The 19,332-nt window shown below is 48.0% G+C and overlaps 1 protein-coding gene across 5 annotated transcripts in view; it reads left to right on the forward strand.

Moving 5' to 3' along the window:
* Positions 1-19,332, forward strand: part of EXOC6B (exocyst complex component 6B) — a 292,943-nt gene that overhangs the window by 60,967 nt on the left and 212,644 nt on the right. The gene's annotated exons all lie outside the window — the stretch shown is intronic.

Consider the following 19,332-nt stretch of genomic DNA (forward strand, 5'->3'; position numbering starts at 1 on the left):
ATACATTTTTGCCCTCTTCTTCCTCCACCTGTATTTTGCCATAGATTCCTGGTACCCAGCCTGGCATGCGTGGCCGGGATGCGTAGTGCCTGTTTTCCACTTAGCGGAGCAGGGGCATTGGTGCTCCTGTGCCTGGTGACAACTGGGAGACCTAGACGCACCAGTGTTGATCTCCCAGGTTCAGGGTAAAGCAATAAAAATACATGTATTAACCACAGTTTAATTTTTTTTCTTCTTGAACTAATTTTCAAATACTAAGTACACTTTTATTGTGGCTTATTTATATTTGCCTAGCAGTTCATGTCTGTAAAAGATGAACCTGATTAATTGTATAATACCCATGCACGTATTAAAACAGAATTGCTTTTTTCTGCTCTTCTTTAATATTCTAGTTTTGAATTTCAAAACAGCCTTTCGTATTACAACTGGAGAGTGTTGCTCGTGCTGTCTGTTAGGAGAGCTTTGCTATTTTGATGAAATTCAGATTCGCTGGTAATGAAATGTTGCATCTCTTGAGCAGTAAACCACTTCCTTTGGTAGCAATTGTCTGCTGGGACTTGCTGATTTATGGGAAGGACTTTTGCCATAACCTTTCACAAAATGTAGAATCGTGCTGTTATGTGTACGGTTAGAGGTACAGACAAGTTCACTTTTCTGTCTTAGAAATGCCATCCTTCCTATAAAACGTTCTGCCTTGAGGATTTCTATTAATTGATTTCATTTACAGTATATCTGCTGCTTTGTCTTCTCAATCTTTCTCTTATTTAAAGAAAACAACCCAACCCGTATGTTGTGTAATAGAGCTATGAGCAGATGCCGTTCTATGACTTGACAAAGATGTTTGCTAACCTCTATTAGTTGTTATATTAAATTAAATTAGTCTCTCCGAATCTGCAGACAACATGGCCGTGATCTTGGCATCCTCTTGGGGATGTCATTGCATGCATGATGGCAATGTCTGGCAAGATCCTTCCTCCTCATGTTTTCTCTATGTATTTCCAGTGGTGGTGGTGTTCTGAATTTACCTGATATAACAGTCTCTAGGACACCAGTTGTTTACAAAAAGCTCTTTTTTTGTTCATTATGGCGCTGAAGTTTTTTTCTTTTTTTGTTGTCTTTTGATGCCTGGTTAATGCAATGAACGTGCTCCTCTGTAAACAAATTCTTTGTATCCTGTCAAGGATATTTACCAATTATAGAGACATAAGAAGGTGCAGATGTTGTGTCGTCTTGTTTTATTTTCCAGTTGTGTTGTCATGCCATCGGGAGGGCGAGAATGGTTATTTAAACCTAACAGCATCATGTGCCGATGGCAGAGAGAACCGGGGAAGAGAGAGGGCGCGGATGTGCAAATTCAGCCGCGCTTCCGTGGCTGCTTAGGCAGACCAATTCTGAGAAAATCCCCCCCGTCATGTCCCATAGGTATTTCCATGCCTCCCTTGCTGCTGTCTTTTGATCCGTGTATTTCATAGCTTCGCACTCTGTTGCCTTCGAGTTTTTGGAGCTCTCGAATGCTTCTTTGCTTCCCTCCCATCCCTTCTGCTCCCTGGGGAGAGCTTCCGTTGTTTTTCTGTCTCTTGCCCTAATGAAGTCTGGCTTTTTACCATCCAGCAAAGCCAGAAAAGTTGCACTCACTTCTACTGGGATCTTTTTCTCTGTCACGGGCTCTGTCTTGGTGTTTCTCTCACCATTTCTCACCCTTCCTCCTCCTTGCCTGACTTGCAACATGCATCATCGTGAGAGGACTTGGAGGGTTCAGTGGGGACTGGCTGCTCCTTCCCTATTCCAGTAAAAGCACTAGGGCCCATCAAGTGAAAACAGCCAGCTTGAAAGAAGCCAAAAAGAAAGAATGAAAAAAAGTATTTTTTTCACTCTGTGGGTGATAGATCTATGAAACTGCTTGTCAAAGGACACTGTAGATGAAGAATTTTCCATGGTTTCAAGGACAGATTGGACGAGGACTTCCAAGAGATTCCTGGCAGGTTGTTGATGGGACAGTTGGTGCTAGGCTCAAGAAGCGTCTTTTCCTGACTTCTCACTGTTGTCAGATTGGGTTTGGGCAAAGTACTGTATTTTCTTGTGCTGTTCTTGCCCTTTTTTGGTGGGATTTGTCCTTGGTTTTGCAGTAGTGGGCTATCTAAGCTCTTGGGGTGAGCCAGTAGGCGGTTATGCATCCAGCAAAACCTCCAAAGAGTGAGTTTTTCCTTCTCCTTCCTCTTCTGTAGCATCTCTTACCCATTCTTTTTCCCTCTGTTCTTGGGTGTTAGACTCTTTCTCTGCTCTTAGGCTTTGTCCCTTAATATCGATTTCAACTACTAATGTTTTAGGGTTCCCTTAAATTCATTTTTTGTTCCTCAAGTTTAGATGCTATTTCAACCACCAACGTGGTGACTACTTTGACCTAACCTTAGCTGGACTCTCCATTCCTTCTCTCCCCCACCTCCCCCATGACTGCCTTATATGCTTCCAGAAATTCTTGGCCCTTTGCCACCTTCTGCTCATTTACAGCCATTTTGGACTTTAAATATTTCTAAATTGGATTGTCTCTGCATTGTGGTGATTTTTTTTTTTTTTTTTCCTTGTTGATGTTGCCAGCATCTCTGTTTTGGGTACATCAGAGCTTGAGTGTCTGAACGTCTTCAGTAGAAAAATACTTAAGTGGAAAAGTTTTTCTTTTCTTCCACGTAGAGGCTAATAAAATACAGACTGAATTGGGCTGGTGCAAAGGAGCGTCAAAACGAGACTTGCAGAGAAGCCAACATCTAGACGGTGTTAGTATACTTTACTGTATCATCCGTTGGCAAACATCATCTTCAACCTCCCCCGAGTCCCAGTCTCCTGCTGCCTTGCGAGAGCGAGATGCAGGCTCTAAAGGGGGTTTTCTTCGTCGTCCGTGGGAAGGCAGTTACCTTCGAGGTAGGACTTGCCGGCTCTTTGACGGCAAATACGTGCCGTTGCTGCACAGCAGCTTGGGAAGCGAGTTGTTTGCCGCATCCAGGTGCTAACGTGGAGCTGGAAACGACACCGCGGTTTGACCTGCCTGCTAGGTTTATTCCCGCAGAGAGTGTCACGGGCCGCTTGAACCCTTCGAAGCGGTGAAGAGCTGAAGCCTTGCGAGTCTCCGGTTGCCCAGGGTCGCTTTGCGTCGCTGCGCTGGCGGCGAGGGGCAGCGCTCGCCCTGCCGGTGTCACCGGCAGCGCTGGCTCGCGGCGCTCAGCTGGCTGCCGGTGATTGATAGCCGCTCGGGAAGCAAGCTGCGCTGGCGGGAGGCCTGGAGGAGCTGCGGAACTGCGATTGGCAGCTCAATACATTCGGTTTAAATTAGCGTCATATAAATTCTTGTAAAATTGCTTGATTTCACCAGCGGGAATGGAGTAGGGGTTGATACAATGGGGAGAGGAAACCGTGTTTTTGTAACGTTACAAATCTGAGGCCGATGATGACAAGAGCTGAAAATTTCATTTTGTGATAATCAGAAGGATCTGTCTGGGAGCGCTCGGAGCCGTTGCTGCGTTGCTGGCCGGCAGTCAGAGACGCAGGCAGCGCCTTGGCCCCTCTTTTGGACAGGAAACCCGTGGTGGGGTGAAGTCGAGTGAGACGTTCTTGGGGTCGGCCATGCGCAGGAACTGGAAGGATCTTGCAGAGCGCCGCGAAACCTTATATTCTCAACGTACAAATGATGAGCTCTCATTGATTCCTTGCCTCCTCTTTTTTTTTAAATCTGAATTTTATTACCTATGGTTCTAGGGGAATCTGCTCCATTCCAAATGTTGCTGTTAATTATACAGTGCTCGAAAAGATGAAAGTAGCTCAGTGCATTTGAACTTGTGTTGGACTTCAGCCCTGTGAACCTGCGTGTGCGTGTTTTGTTTTTGTTTTCTTAAGATCCGAGTCCTGGCCTTGCCAGGAATGAATTACATCTTATTAACACTTGCTGATATCCGGAATGCGGTTTTATTATCTAGCTTAACGTCTGAAATATGTCAGGCACGCGAAAGAGGTCACTGAAGGTGGTGCTGCATGCAAAATATCCAGCGTAAGCACTGTGAATGCTTCCACACAGGGGGCCAAGAATAACCCGTCCAAAAGCCATTATCGGATAAAGCTTGTCAGGACAGCCAAGATGTTCAGCATGCCTTGCAAATACGGGGAGGCACACCAGCTTGCTCTTAGCTTTTTTTAATAGCCTCGGTAGGACGTGCCGTCAAAGCTGATGTTTAATAGGTGGTGACCTCCTGGCACAAACTGGGCTGGGTTGATGTTTCAGCTGTGTGGCTTTTTTGGTGGTCTGGTTGTTGTTTTTTTTTAAAGTGATGTTTACTTTTCTTGGTGACCGGTGGTGTTGTCTGTGTCCTGTCTGTGCAGGTAAGTCTTCCTACAGCGTGGCAGAAAATGTCAACCGCTGATGTGTGTGCAAACACTTCTTGGAAACAGGGCAAAGAAGCTGCGCAGTGATGCAATTTAGTGCACAAGCGAAACGTTAATGTGATTTTGACAGCAATGCCGTTCCGATGCTCATCTGAAGAACACGAAGCGCTTCTGAACACGCTTTAGCGGCAGCCCTGTAAGGAATGCAACGACTCCTTTGAAAGAAAATATCCAGATTTGAGGTTTAAATGACTTCCCTGGCTTCACACGCAGATCCCAGAACAGTGTAGTCCTCCCGCCTTGCATCGGTCAGAGCGTAACGTACCGTGCACCTCGCCGTGTGTTTAATACGGGCTTTCTCGCCTGCAAATAGCTTGGACAGAGATCACTGCAGCGTACGTGGTCGTGTGTGGCTGCCAGGGCAGCGCTGTGCTTTTCTTTGGTGTAGAAAAGTTCGGTGGCGCAGGATCCAACGCAGCTGGCCTTAGGAAGAGAAAATCCCGTGGACGAGAAGTGCAGGAGGAGATATTTTTGCAGTCGCTCAGACTGGAGATGACAGTTGCTACCAGGCGTTCGCTGTGGCTGCCGGGATGTTGTGCTCAGTCTTTACGGGGCCGTGTTAAGGCTGTTGAGCACCCAGCTGCGTGCTTCAATATTTTAGGTGTGTCTGGGTTTAAATTTAGTTCTGGCCTCGAGTTCCCTGGATTTGGGGTGAACGCTTTGGGGATGCGAGCTTTTTCGCCTTGTTTGCTCTCTGCTACAGTTTGTTCTTACAACCAAAACTGAGTCTCAGTCTGCATTTCCACTAGGAACGTGGAGCAGAAGCTGCATACTGGTGGTGATTCCTGAGAATCTGATGGCTGTTTTTTTTTTTTTTTTAAATCTTTTTTTTTTTTTGAAAGTCACCTTCAATACACTGATATTGTAATAAAAACGTTCCCGTCTAATTTCTGTAAATGGCCTTTTTATAAGTTATAATGCGTAAAAGCCGAGGAGACGCAGTTCTGAAAACTGAATTTGCGCGCAGCTTGGAAGTAAATGCCAGTGCAAAAAGCTCCCGAACCTCTTATGCACGAAAAGGTAAATGACGTGGGATTCATTTATTTAAATAGCACAAAGAACAACGTTTCGCTTCAACTGAAAGGCTGCATTCGTTTGTTTGAAATGATGGCGGTAAGTGGAGACGCGGCACGTGGCAATTCCGGTGTTATTGGGAAATCTGGTGCCGTGCCCGGTCTTCGTTTGAAACGCCAAGACGTGCGCGTCACCCTGATCCCCGGCAGCGGAGCGGCTCCCGCACGGCACGGGGCTGCGGGGACGTGGTCGCGGGGCGCTGCTGGCGCTCCACGCGCTGCTCGGTGGCCTTTTGCTGGCCCGGAAAAATGTTTAAAAATGCCGGTTGTGCAGTGTTCTTAATTATCCTCATCTCTGACTTTTTTTTTTAAACTTTATGTGATCTTCTGCAGTGCATATGGAAGTTGTTTTTGCTTTGTATGTGTGTGTTAGGGGAAATTAGATTTAACTGCGTTCCTCTGGGTGCGCTGCGCGAGGAACGTCCTCCTCCTACTGTGCGTCGGTCCCTTGGCAGAAGTCGGTGCTCTCCAAAGCTCGTGTGCGTGCATGGGCCTCAGTTAAAACGCAGGGTCTCCTGCCACGTGGGCTGTCTACGCCAATGCCAAGCTTGAGTCTTTTAGCGTTTTGGGAGATCCCTGCGTGCGTCGGCTCCCGGGGAAGTTGTGTTTTAAAGACCTGACGGAGGACTGCGAGAGGGTCCCTTCGATCTGAACTTCCAGATGTTTTAAACAGGGTCTCTTGTTCCAAAGGTTTTCTGTAACAAGCACAAAAAGTAGAATAACGTTGCTTAATAAAAGCAAGGCGAATTTATCGTCTCCAACGCGGGGAGGAGAGCCTTTTATAGAGGTCAGGCTGGTGGCTGAGTATGCGGTGACTATTTACAGAGCAGAAGTCAGGACAAGGAAATGGTATTTCCCCCCTTCCGGGCAGGTTTGTAAAGCAGAAACTTATTTTCTGGTAAAATCCTGCAACGAGAGCTGCTTAATCTTTGATGCTGTTGCTTGTCCACTGTGTTATACTGCCGTATTAAGGAGGGAGATGTGTCTTCTGGGGCCATTTACGTTAAAAACCCGATGGCAGAGTATGTTCTCAGCTGCAGGTTTTGGACGGGCGACATGGACGAAGCAGCGGTACAAGGGGATATTTGGCACAGCAGAGAAATCACTACCGCGCTCGGACTATTTAGCGGAGATGTCGCTTTTGAACCCGCGCGAGTTCTGCGGTGGCTTAAGCGACTTGATGGAAACGTCGTCGGCAGCTGCTCGCGCTGAGGGTTTGCAACCCAGGAGAGAGACGGGTGAGCGTCGCAGAAGCCTTCAGGTCGCTCGTCCTCAGCATCGTTTGCCACGCAAACCGACTCGAGAAAATGAGTAAAAAGATACCGTTTTGCACGGGATTAAAACATTGCAGAAAAGTCTATAATTCAAAAGCTGAGGAGACCTGCTCTGAGTTCAAAACACCTTCTCTCCAAGCTGCGAGTGCTCAAGGGGAGCCTGCGTGTTCCTGGGTGTGTTTGGGAGCTGAGACACCCCCAGGCTCTTCACTTTCTCTGTCCCAGGAGACCTGCAGCTACTAAAAAAACCCTCCCCAGTGGACCGGCCGCCCGCGCGGGCTGGCAACGGGGGTAGCTGCAGACGTGAGCACGTTCCCGTTCCCCGGCGCGCTTTGGTTGAGGTCTTGGTGCTTCCTTGTGCTTTAACTCTCCTCCTTCCCACACCACATAATTTGAGTGCAAATGTGCTTATTATCGTAAAAGGACTTTTTTTTTTATTCCTAGAGTTTCCTGGCTTTTTGTGGAAGGTTTCTCTGTTTATTTAAGAGGAATTCTGTGCCTTTAAGTCGGCATTTAAAATTTATACTGTACAGGAACTTTATTAATAAATGGGTATTCCTCTGAATTCTTTTTATGACCTCAAAAATGAAACTGCTAAATCACAGGCCTTTTTTATTTCAGCATGTGTATGACTAACAGCCGCGGGGACCGCGTTATCCCCAGTAGCGTATCCAGCGCCTTCTGCGGACGTGGCTACATCATAAAATCAAAAGTTTAACTACGGGGCGACCAGATGCTGCACCAGCTTTTTGCACGGCTGCCTCTTAGGTCTGTCGAAACCCTTGAAACCCAGAGATGCTTCTTGAAATAAATCCTTTACCTTCCAACTGTCGTAACACGTACGCTTGCCGAGAAAGCCTAGCGAAGCAGAGCGGTGCCAAGCCGAGGCAAAACCATCTCTTCCTTGCTCTGCTGGGCCGTTAGCAATCGCTATTGCGGTTATTACGCTGTAGCTGGGAAGAGAGGTGCAGTTACGCTTTTTTCTCTTTTATTCGCCCCGCGCTGCAGGCGTTCAGCATCGTAATTCTCACTGATCTTGCTTCTGTGGTTTTAATTATGTAGCCTGAGAGCTGCTTAAAGGAAGGCGCTGCCCGGTGCGCCGGTCTCCAGCGGACGTGCCAGCCCTGGAGGTGATACGTCTCCAGCGGACGGGAGTCGGACCCGCAGGGCGGGCGGCGTGCCGGCTCTGGCAGAGCGCGCGTGGGAAAGGATGTGGAGGCGGCGGGGTGGGGTGGGGGTCTGGACCGGAGGACGGTTTGGGGAAAGGTGACGGCAATGAGGCTTGCTTAAAAAAAAAAAAAAAAAAAAAAAAAAAAAGCTGGGAATTGCTCCCGTCAGGATGCCGCTGCCTGAGATGAGAAATTCTTCGTTCTTCATTTTGGCGTCTCGGGCTTATTGTAATATAGCTGCTAATAAACCTAAATTAACTGTTTTTTCCTTGTTATGCTCTTTCAGTTCCTCGAGTGGTTTCGGTAGCAGATTCTCGTGGTGTGCGTGGGGTGGTTTCGCTTCTCTGTACTTTCTCCAGCTGGTGGATGCTCTGGCCCTGTGGCTGGCTGCGTATTTGTGGAGGAGACGCCGATGAGGTTTTGGGAGCCAGTGTACCTCTGGCGCGAGACGTTCATGTCCGAGTCTTCACGTACCTTCCTAGTGCCGCATCCAAGGGCGTAAAACGGTTTGGGAACGTGGCAAATCATTAATGCCGCTGTGCCAATGGGTGCTAGCAGTGGAGTCCGCCTGTCGTGCTGGGAGCAGATCTTCAGTGTAGCCCTCTCAATTCCAGCACGAACTCTCCATAATCCCCACTGCCAGTTTGGTCTGGATTTTGGCTTTTTAGGGACCACAAGTGAGCAGTGCTTCATTTTTACTATTGCCCCGAAGGATAGTGCCTCTTGCTCTATGTTGCTGGTTACTCAGGAGGTTGCTGCAAAACTTCTGGAGAACTTTGAAAGTTTTCGGTGTGTGGGACATGACCAATTTGTAAGCGGTGGGGAAGGGACTAGGTCCCTATGTGAAATAACGTCAGTTCGGTGGAGAATTCTGGTGTCAGGGCTGCTAATTGGAAGGAAACGCGTTAATGCAAGTAGGACCGTGTTGTGCAGTAGGTGTACGAGGGTTTGGTTTTCAGGGAGAGGCCTTCAGAGCTCTCAGCCTTGTCGCGTGCCCTCTGCATGACACGACCGTACAAATTGCAAACGGGTGTATGCCGAAATCGCAAACCGAAATCCTTCAGCAACCCAAGACTTCTCCTAGTTCTAGTTTCTTTTCTTTTCTTTTCTTTTTTTTTTAAATACAAAGTTCTGCTGACAGGTTAAGGTCATTTAAGCCTCTCAACATATTCTTCTAATTCGCATATATAGCAAATTTAGAACAGCTTTCGTTTGTGGGCAAAAACACACGTCAGTGACTCCAGGAGAGCTCGGCTTTGCTTCCCTTTCCCCCTCTCCTCGCGGAGCTGGGCAGCTCCACGTGGGCGGCTGGGGAAGGAATGTCTCAGGCACACAACTGCGTTTATTTAATTCGGGAGCCTCCTGCCACGGTGAGCCGAGAGCGGCTTGTCACTGGAACCGGAGGGTCCGATAGCGGCAAAGGATTTATTTTTGGTCAGAAATCAAAACCCCTCTCGGGGGTGAGAGGGGAATACCCTCCGCAGGAGAAGTGGTGGCAAGGGAATGGTGAAATCTGTATCCGACGCGGTGCCTTAGCCCTGCACGATGAAACTGGTTTTTGGTTTGTCTTGGATCATCTGAAATCCAGCTTTGGATAGCTGGAAAGGTCACGCGGCGCTTGGCGGTCGACGGGGAGCTCTGTCCTCACTGCCGTGGTGGCTGGAGGTCAGGGCGGTCCTGCCCTTAACATTAAGAGAGCAGGTGGATGTCTCCCTTTGCAGTTCCCTCAAGTGGGATCCTGCTTTCCCAGAGCTTTTTCTTTTCCCTTCCGTGGGATTGAGAGGTTTTGAGTCTGTGCTGTTTGTAAGCTGTTGGTTGGAGTGTGGGGAGAAGGTGCAGGTGGGAAGGTGGGTTCTTCTGCACTTGGCTTCTGGGAACATCCTGCTGCTGTTTGCAGTAACTTTTTCCAAGGGACAGTGCTGAGTTCCTGCCAGACGTTTACCTGCTGCTGGGAGCTTATTTTGGGATGGAAAATGTAGTGGTTAAATAGCCTCCCTGCAGTACAGGGAACGAAACCGAGCCTTGATAGTCTGCGTCAGCTTTGGTCCCTCTAGACTGGAAAGAAGGGGAGGAGATGTTTTGCTTTCCCCTTGCCAAGGTTGAAGGTATTTTAGTCCAGGGAAATATTTCCCAAATACCCACGTATGGAACTGAACCAAAGCGTGCTCTGTTCATTAGGGCCCAGGAGAGGCTGAGGATGGTTCTGCCTCTACCAACAAGGTAGCGCTGACCAAAAAGAGAACCTCCCTTCGGGTTGGTTTTTAACAAAATGGAGAAACTAGCACTTGTAGCATGCTTGGACTCTACAAAAGGTGCTCCAAGGAAAATTGTAGTGTCCTTGTCACAGTTGGGGGAAAATGGCAGTTCAAAAGGAGTATCTGCTCGTGTTCGCTGGTGTATGAGAGGAGGCTTTGCTTCTGCGCATGGCTAAAACTTCTTCTGCTGGTCTCTGGCTCTAGCGTCCACAGGGCCACGGTGCTCCAAAAGATGTCGTTTCAGCTACAGCAGCTCGCGAGGATCCAACTTTAATGCTCTCAGTACATTCGAGAAGGGTTTGCTATCGTATGTCAATGGAAGATCTACCACGCAGGCGGTGGTTAAAAAATTTCTGCTGGAAATAGCTATTTGTTGCACGGTTCTTCCTACTGTGCAAGTAGGATGGATACAAATAAACTGTTGTAGTGCTCATAAAATGAAGCTTTGGATGATCTTTGGGAACCGAATTAGGTTCGGGCATCCCGGGGTAGGAGTGCGCCCATGAGAGCTGCATGGTTTATGGAGCGGGATGATGGGATGCCTCTGGGCTCCGAATAATTCGGCGACCGTGGCTCATCAGCCATCTCACCTGACGGAGGTTGAGCTGGCACGAGATACCGAGGGCAGTATTTAGCGAGTCTCTGCGCTGCCGTGTTGGGTTTGTTTTGCTTCTGACTTATTTTTTTCCTATTAAAATTATGCGTGTCCCTCTCTTACCAGCGAACGGGGCTTGCTGAGGGCCGCGCTTGCCCAAGCACCCTGACACCGTGCAGGATACGTGTTTATAAGGCTGGGGACGGCCGTAGTGGTGTTGAAGCCGGGATGTGGCTTCCTCTGGCCTTAAGCGAAGAAGCGAACGCTGCGGCACGTAAGGTGGAAACGGGGAGGCGGCAGCCTGCTTGTGCGCCTTCTCCTCGCCCCGCTATTTAATTCCATGTCTTGCTCATGTGCAGCTGGACTTACGTTGAACGTAACATGGACAAGTGGCCAAGGAGGGGGGAAAAAAAGCCTTTTCCTTTTTCCTGAGCTAACTCGCCCCCGAGAGGCCCAGCTGCAGTTTCTCTGCAGACGCGTTTAGGTTTTACCGCTGCTGAAGGGTGAATTTCCCCACGCTCGCTGTTGCATCTGATGTTTGTCCGAATTTGCTGTGGATTCTGGCTTTGAGCTTTTTTCCTCGCCTGTAACTTCTACCATCAGTGAGAATTTGCAGTAGGAAAGCCGCGGCAACAGAAGTTTTGCCTGCAAGCCTGATGAATAAATTCCTTGGCTTAGCAATTACTTTAATATGGAGAAAGTGCTGTTTTGCCTCCCTCTGTTCCTTACGGGGCTGGTTTTTAACATCCCAGGCTCTGGAAGCAACCGCAGAGAGAGGCACGGCTCTGCGCCTGCGAGGTTATGGGGAGGGTTGCAGGGAGTCTGGGCCTCGCTGCTCCAGTGCGGACATTGCCGCCGGCTGCGGTCGGATCGGGAAGACCAAGGCAGAGCTTCTCCATCAGCATCGCCCTTCGCTTTACGTTGCGTGAAAATAAGCAAAGCGGTGGCATCACGCTGGGAAAGGTGGGGAGAGGCTGCGTTTGAGGGCAGCTGCTGGCTGGAACTGTTGGGATCGTGATGCCATGGGTGGACTTCAGCTGGCAGATGTAGTAGGGAAGAGATGATAAAAATGGTGCAAGGAGCAGGTTGCCCATGGTTAGAGTCCCTCTTGTCTTCTCCAAAATTATTATTGGGGGCAGAGATTCTTGGTAACGTCTCTGACGCCGATAGGAGCTGTTCGGAAAACCTGCTGTTGAATGTACTGACGCTTCTCCAGGGAGAACCAGAGCCTCTGGGCAAGCGCCGTTTTTCTTTTCCTTCCAGTTCTGCTGAAATCCGAATCAAAGTTAACAATTTTAGTCTTTACCATCTCAGTACTTTGCGTGCAGCGACCAAGTGAAGTAGGCGCGTGCTATCTGTGACTCGCCGGCCAGAGGAACCGACGTCAGGAGGGTTCGTGGTGGCACCTGGCGTTTGAGACGAGGAGCTCCCGGCCCTCGTGGCGTTCCCACCGCTCGCCGATGCCACCGGTTAGGAGCTGCAAACGCCCTGGACCTCTCTGCCTTCCGGGGGGGCCTCGCGGATGCCGATCCTCCTTTTCATCGCTAACCTTTTTCAGTCCCTCTTAACGCTGTTTGTAGTTGCACTAACCCATAAAACAAGCGCCCTGGGAGTTCTCCGGGTAAGCAGACGGCAGGATAAACAAACACCCCATACCGTTCTCGGCGCGCTCCAGCCTCGAGGAGGCTTGTTTGCAGCTCCGACCCCGCAACCTTTCCTCTGGTTGGCAGCGCGCTGGCGTTGACAGTCCTAACGGTTCAGCCAGAGTTGAAAGATAATTGCTGGAGGAGCAGCGGCCGGGATGGTATGTGTTATTCAGCAGGACCCCCTTGAGGCGAAGCTTTGAATCTGGTGCACATTTCAAAGCATGTGTTAAACTTTATGTGATGCTGATTAAAACGGAGGGCTGCAGGGTGAACTGGCAGGGCCCCACAACGGCATCTGCCAAATGACATGCGAAGAGACGTCTCGCTGCGGCGCGGCGCTCGGGTGCTCGTCTCGGCAGGATCGGGCACTGAGAGGGGGAAAGCCTTGCTGGGGCGTCCGTCCTACGTGGTGCACACGCACGAGTGCTTACAGGTCCTGTGCGAGCCCTCTGCTCATATGGTATTTTCATTTAAAGCCTTTTTATTTTCAAACCCATATGGAAATAATAGTGCTTTTTTTTTTCTCTCTTCTTTTTTCCTGTCATGTCCTTCAACTTTGTGTTTCCACTGAGCAGATGTAAAAAAGCGAGAGAATAAATGAAGGCAGGTACCGTCAAACCGTGGCTGGGCCCGCTGATGAGAGAGAACTGGATTTACGTGCCAGCACAGGACCGCAGCAGCGCATGCACTCAATCACAGCAGACAGCGGGTGATGTAAAGAGCTCCGGGTCTGCCCCGGCTGCGCTCCGGTTACATATCTTCAATGCTGAAGTGGTTTAGTATGTGCTCTCAGATATATAGCTATATCTAGATCTGTCTTTTTTATCTGTGCATCTTGACAGTGCTTAATGGCTAGCTCCAGAAGCTGCTTCTGAGATGCACAAGAGGTTAATTCTTATTTTATTTCAGAGATGATGACGCTGAGATACAGGATGTTTACTTGGATCAAGATTTCACTGTGTCTTAGTTGCAGAATTGGAAAAAAAATGAGTCTGGACATGTTCCTGTTCCTGCTGTTAAATGTACCCCCTTCTCTGTGCAAAGAGCACAATGTGGGTAACCCTTGGCATCTCAGAGTATTGAAAACTCGGTAGTTAGCAAAAAGACACTTAAAAAGAGATATGGGAGGCTGAGGGAGCAGGCTGGTACCTTTTTGCGATAAGCCCAGTGGGCTGGCTGAGTATTTTCCTATTGCTCTACAAGCTGCAAGTGTGCAGCTCTGTGCTTTTAGTGGGTCAAAGGACTGCCCATGCCCTAGGCAAATTTCAGGAAGGGTCTAGGAAGCAGTTGTAAGGAAGGAATGGAAAAGCAAACACTGGGAAAATACTCTGTTGGAAGAGGAAAACCCATGGAATGGAGTGTGCCAGAATGTACTTACGTTTCTGTGTGCAGTAGATATGTGATTAAATCAGTGTGATACCAGGAAAACACAGGTTTCGGAGCAGAACCCGCTGCCACGTGTGAAGAAGTGGGAAAAAGATGTGCAGGGAGACGTTACTGCTTAAAAAGTTTCTTAATCTAACTGAGTTAGTTCCTATTAACCTTATGGTGCTGGTGTACGTAGGCAACACTGGGGCCGACTGGCTTTTTAGCTGTCTTTTTCCACTCGTACGCTGCTTTACATACATCTCCTATGCCAGATTTCTTCTTTGTTTGCCCATTAAAAATAAGCAAATGAAAGAGCCTTCCTTCTTGGAGCGTCCTCTGCTCCAGGGGATTCCTGCGCTTAGAATAGCTTTCCTAAGCTGTTCTGAGGCTGTTCGCCTTTGGTGTTAGGCTGCAGTATTTCCAGTCAATAATAAAAGCGCTTTCCAGTAAGAGCAAATGTGGAGGGTGTTTGGTGTTTAATGGGGACTGCTGGCGGTGCTGGTGCCTGTTCCCCGGACACTTCTGATAATTGCAGCTTTGGCTGCGTTCATTTTTGTGATTTTGAGTGGCTTGGTCGTCCTTCTTCAGGCAAACGCTGGCAAGAAGTTTTGGAAAGGTCCGGTTTACATCAGTGAGCGTGATCTCTGGTGAAGAACAATTTTTACTTCGCCAGCTGTTTCGGAGTTGTGTAAGATAGGGTGTGCTCACCCCAGCTGCTGAGACACCTTAACTCGGAGCTGTATTTATTCTTCAGATAGGTTGTTGTCTCTCCTGCTAGGTTTCCCCTGTCTTCTGGTTTCTCTTTGTGTACTGTCCTTTCCTAGCTGTTTTTCCTGCTTTCCAACGTAATTCTCTTTAGCTTTTTACTATCCTTTTTTGCTCCTCTGCCTACTTCTAGCCTCTTTTGTTTCTTCCTGACTCCCACCCAAAAATGCCAGTGCACCTTGCATAGCACGAACTTCTGCAGCTAAAGTTGAGAATCCCACATGGATCCTGATTCTCAAGCTACGGCCTCCTCCCTGGACAGCTGCTCCTCAGTTTCTGGGCCACTAATCCATTTTCATAGGCCATCCTTCATTAAAACTTAAAATATTGATTACTGTTTTGTGTTCTTCACTAGTGAGAACTTGGTGAACTTGGTTATGATGGAAGTGTGGCGGCATGGAAGAGAATGGTGTGAGATTTCCATCTTCGTTGTTCTAGTTCAGAATTTATTCCGCTGGGAGAGGGCCCAGGACCTGGCTGTGAAAGTGCTGTGATCACCATCTGCCCAGCCTCGCAGATGCACTGCTGTCCTGGCAGCAAGGGTTCTTCTGTCTCCAAATAGTTTGTTGTTGACCATAAGAAGTTGGCCAGATCAATTCTCTGTGTACCCTGAGGCAACTTAATTGAATGGTAGCTTGTCTTCAGCATTCCCCTTCCTTCTTACAGCATTGCAAAACCTTGTATAGGAGACAAGGGGTGGGGAGGTGGGAAAAAAAATAAAATAGGCAAGAGTTCAGTTTTGATCCAGTCTAGATTGTGATCAGTTGGGTGCAAGGACTCTTCCTGATGTTTCGCATGCTGGGCAATATGCAAACCCCTTCTTCTTAGCCTGGTGTCTCCTCCCTGCCTCTCCTGGATGCAAGATAACTGAGTATGGTAACACAGGAATTTTTGAGACAGTCTCTAGAGTACTGTTCAGCGTGTTTAGGTTTGCAGAAGTCACCAAAGATCTCTCTGCTAGATCAGGGACTAGTCACGTGAACAGGTTGAGCAGCTGGCTCTTGGCCACTGGCTACCTTGCATTGACTTGCTTCTGCGCCTGAGCCTCGTGCTGCTTCAGTTAGGTTCCTCTCTCCATGACCTTCCAGGTGAACTATGTAGCCATTTCATTTTATGTCTCGGTCTCTAAAACGTTGGTGTCTGGGGTATTGAGGTCAAATTAAGTGATATTAGTAGGTCTTTGACCACCTTAGCGGCATGCACCGCATGTGAGCTCTGTGGAGATTCATGTTGCTGCTGTTCCCCATCAGCCTCGTCTGTGAACTTTCCAGAAGTGTATTGGCAGAGTAAAAGCTAGAGATGCTTTTTGTTGCTTGAAGTATTTTCCTTATAAAATCCTGGCAAGTGCAGTGACATAAGTGGATCATTGAAATATTAATGAACAGATTTGTAGGGAAAGGGAATTCATATCCTCTGGATCAAAGAAATTTGTTGTATATTAATTTTATGTATTTACAAGTTCAGATGTTTCTTAAATGTTGTCTTGTGCTGTTTCTGTTAGCAGCAAATGCGAATGTTTTTAATACGCCTTTATTTGTAACAAAGCTGGCAAAAATGTTTTCTGTTTTATTTCAGAGTTGGTGGCATTGCCTTGAAGCTAGCAAGTCTCTGGTCTTGGAGGTTGTGTTAACCCCTTAGTATCTGACAGGGTTTCACCGATGCCAGACGTGTAATATCTAGAAGCACTTGGCACAGACTACAAGAAATCTGGTTTCGTTCTTGAAAGCCCAATATTTGACATGCAATTAAAAGGCTATGAGCTTTGCTAACTCTTATAAATTTCTTTTGCAAGTGTGGCTGTTAAAGTCCAGTTTTATTAGCCACCTGTGCACGCTTTATTTTTAAATAGGGACGTTGGCCCTGTAAATCTGACTTTTTAAAATTTAACGTATCAGATGTTATTGAAGTATCTTTACGGCACTGTGCTGTTGTTGCAGCTGCAGCTTTGATAGCTTATATTTGCAGCTACTGCAGATCTAATTTTGTATGTGTGCTTATGTGGGGGGGGTGTGTGCTCATGCACAGAAATACGTGGTATGAAATTCCCAGTGAAGCATCTGCAGGCGAAGCTGGACAGGGCATGGAGGTAGGAGCAAGTACCCATTCTCCGTCTGAGCATCCGAAACTGCATACAAATCCCGAGGGTTGAAGCAACCTTTAACCCTTCAGCTCAACTATTTTCCAGACATCTTGCAACTTGGAACAAAACAAAACTAAGCCTCCAAAATGTTGGGGTCCCGTTTGTTGCAATGAATCTGCAACTAAGATGGTCTTCAGAGAGTGTAGGTTGGATGGGACCTCAGGAGGTCTCTAGTCCAACCTCCTGCTCAAAGCGGGTGAGCTGTGAGGTCAGACCAGGTTACTCAGGGCTTTGTCCCATCTGGTCTTGAAAACCTCCAAGGACAGAAACCCCTCTGGGCAGCCCACTCCACTGCTTGACTGTTCTTGTTGCAAAAAAGTGTTTCGTTACACCCAGTCAGCACCCCTGTTGTGTCAGTGATGCCCATTGTCTCTCCTTCTTGCACCACACACCACTGAAGAGCCTGGCTCCATCTTCTCGATGACCTCCTTGTAGCTATTGGAAGGTGACTTAGGTCCCCCTGAAACCTTCTCCTCAGGCCCTACAAGCACAGATCCCTCAGCCTCCCCTGAGCAAGTGCTCCAGCCCCTGACCACGTTAGGAGCCCTCCACCTAACTCTCTCCAGTTGGTCAATGCCTTCCTTGTGATATTCCAGATGTTGTGTCATGAGTGCTGAGTTTTGTGGGAGGTGGTGAATAGGCCTTTCTGGTGACGCTTGCAAGAGTTGTGTCATGCAGATAGAGCCTCGGGCTCCGAGTCCCCAGCCAAAGGGTTCTCAGATTTTGTTAGGCTTTTAGTTTGTTTTTTTCTGTGTTCTTGGTAGAATCTTGTGGGATTGTAACTAGCTTTGTGCTGTTGCCCTTTTGGCCACCTAACAGCTCTAATGGCCTGCGGGCTGAGCAGTTTTGGGGTCCTAAGGGAATATGTGGATGTAACTTTAGAAGGCTCCCCACGGTGCTGAGCATTTGAGCCTTATGTAGGACGAATTTCCCGCTTTGGGCTGCTGTGCTGAAACACATAGGCTCTCCATGAAGCACGAGGACCTGCTTGGCCTAGCTGTGACTGGCCTGCCGTAGTGGTCAAGGATGAAGGACGCATTGTGAGAAACTTTGGGCATCTTAGCTTGAGGGCTGTGCTGGAAGTCGCACGAGCTTTGTGTGCTGGGCCTCGGCGACGGGGAGATCCTCGCCTGATCTCGTTGTCTTGGAATGCAAACTTCTCCGGTCCAGCGAGACTCGAATCAGCTCTCCTGTGCGCACAACAATAAAAGCTGGTCTCCTGCAGAGGGATGATAGGATTTTCTGCGGGCGCGCGTGGCCCAGGTCTGGCTCTTGCTCTCCTGTTTTACGGAATCCTCTAAAACTTGGCATGTGGAAGAATTGCCAGGTGTCCGAAGGCATTCAGGCTAATTCCGAAGCTTATATGGGAATACGGCCAAGGCACTGGACACCGCGCTGTAGGCAATTTCATAACCTCTTTATATAATAAAGTCATTAGCTGCATTCTGCCCTGGCTGCAGCTGCTGTCCGCATATCAGCTGGCACTTCAGGAGCACATTGCACTGGGCTGCAAAGATCTGCACTCACCTTAGAGCCTCTTTGAGGTGTAATTTTATGCTGTGCTTTGTTTTTTCTTTTTCTTTTTAATGAAGGCACGAATAATTTGCCGTTGCAGCCCGCTGAAGTAGTTGGTCTTCCTTTAAAGAGCCTGGTGGCTGCTGGCTAAATAGCGCTCGCCGGGTTTTTATGCCTGAGCTGTGACTCCCCAGTTTGGTTCCTGTACGCTGAACGGTGCTTTGCTACCGTCTTCAGAACTGCAGGTTCTGGGTGTCGCACGCTCTCTTCTTCCAGCCCCGTTAATAAATCCTCTTTGTGTGTGATGCGGTTTTTAAATACTAATAATTTCCTCCTAGACAGAGATCTTATGTACTTAGCATCAATCGGGCTGGAGAAAATTAGCTTTTCTGCCTTATAAACCCCTGTGAACAGTTGTTGCTGATAGAAATGTTGACAAGACCCCCTTGCTTGGCGGTCTGCGTGGTGCCACTGGAATGAAACGTCAAGAGTCTGTGTACGGGTGGGACAGCTTGTGTACAGCTGAGCCTCGCAGTCTTTATCGCGAACAACAAGGCTTGGGAAATGCTGGTGACTTCCCTTTTTTTTTTTTTTTTTTAAAAAGTATTTATTTGTTTTTCTCTCTTTTAAGCCAAATTCTTGTCATTTACTGCCTCCTGGACCCAGTGACTTCTGATGGACTTAAAAAATAATATATATATAAATATTTATATATATTAAAAAAAAAAAAAAGCCCTGTGTAGATTAAGCTGCTGAAATGCCTTCAAGGCATTGTTTATAGGTCTATGTTCTTTCTTTTCTGAGAGAAAGTGAATACTTTAATGTCTTCCATATTTCAGAAATCTCGCCGGCTTGGATGCAAAGTGCTGTGGCATTTGAAGATGCTTTTTGCTGCTTTTAGGGAGAGACTGAATGAAATGTTGGCAGATGTGGCTGTGATTCTGCCTCGTAAGGCAAGTTTAATGCGTCTGAAAGGTTCAGGATCAACACTGTTGGAAGCTGAAGCCCGTATAGCTGCAGAATGATAAACAGCAGAGCTATCGAGGAGTTATGCTCCGGGAGGGACCGTTTTGGGGGAACAGGGGTGAGAAAGAGCAAGCTTTA

Source organism: Apteryx mantelli, chromosome 5 (genome assembly GCF_036417845.1).
Source record: "Apteryx mantelli isolate bAptMan1 chromosome 5, bAptMan1.hap1, whole genome shotgun sequence".
NCBI classification, from domain to species: Eukaryota; Metazoa; Chordata; class Aves; order Apterygiformes; family Apterygidae; genus Apteryx; species Apteryx mantelli.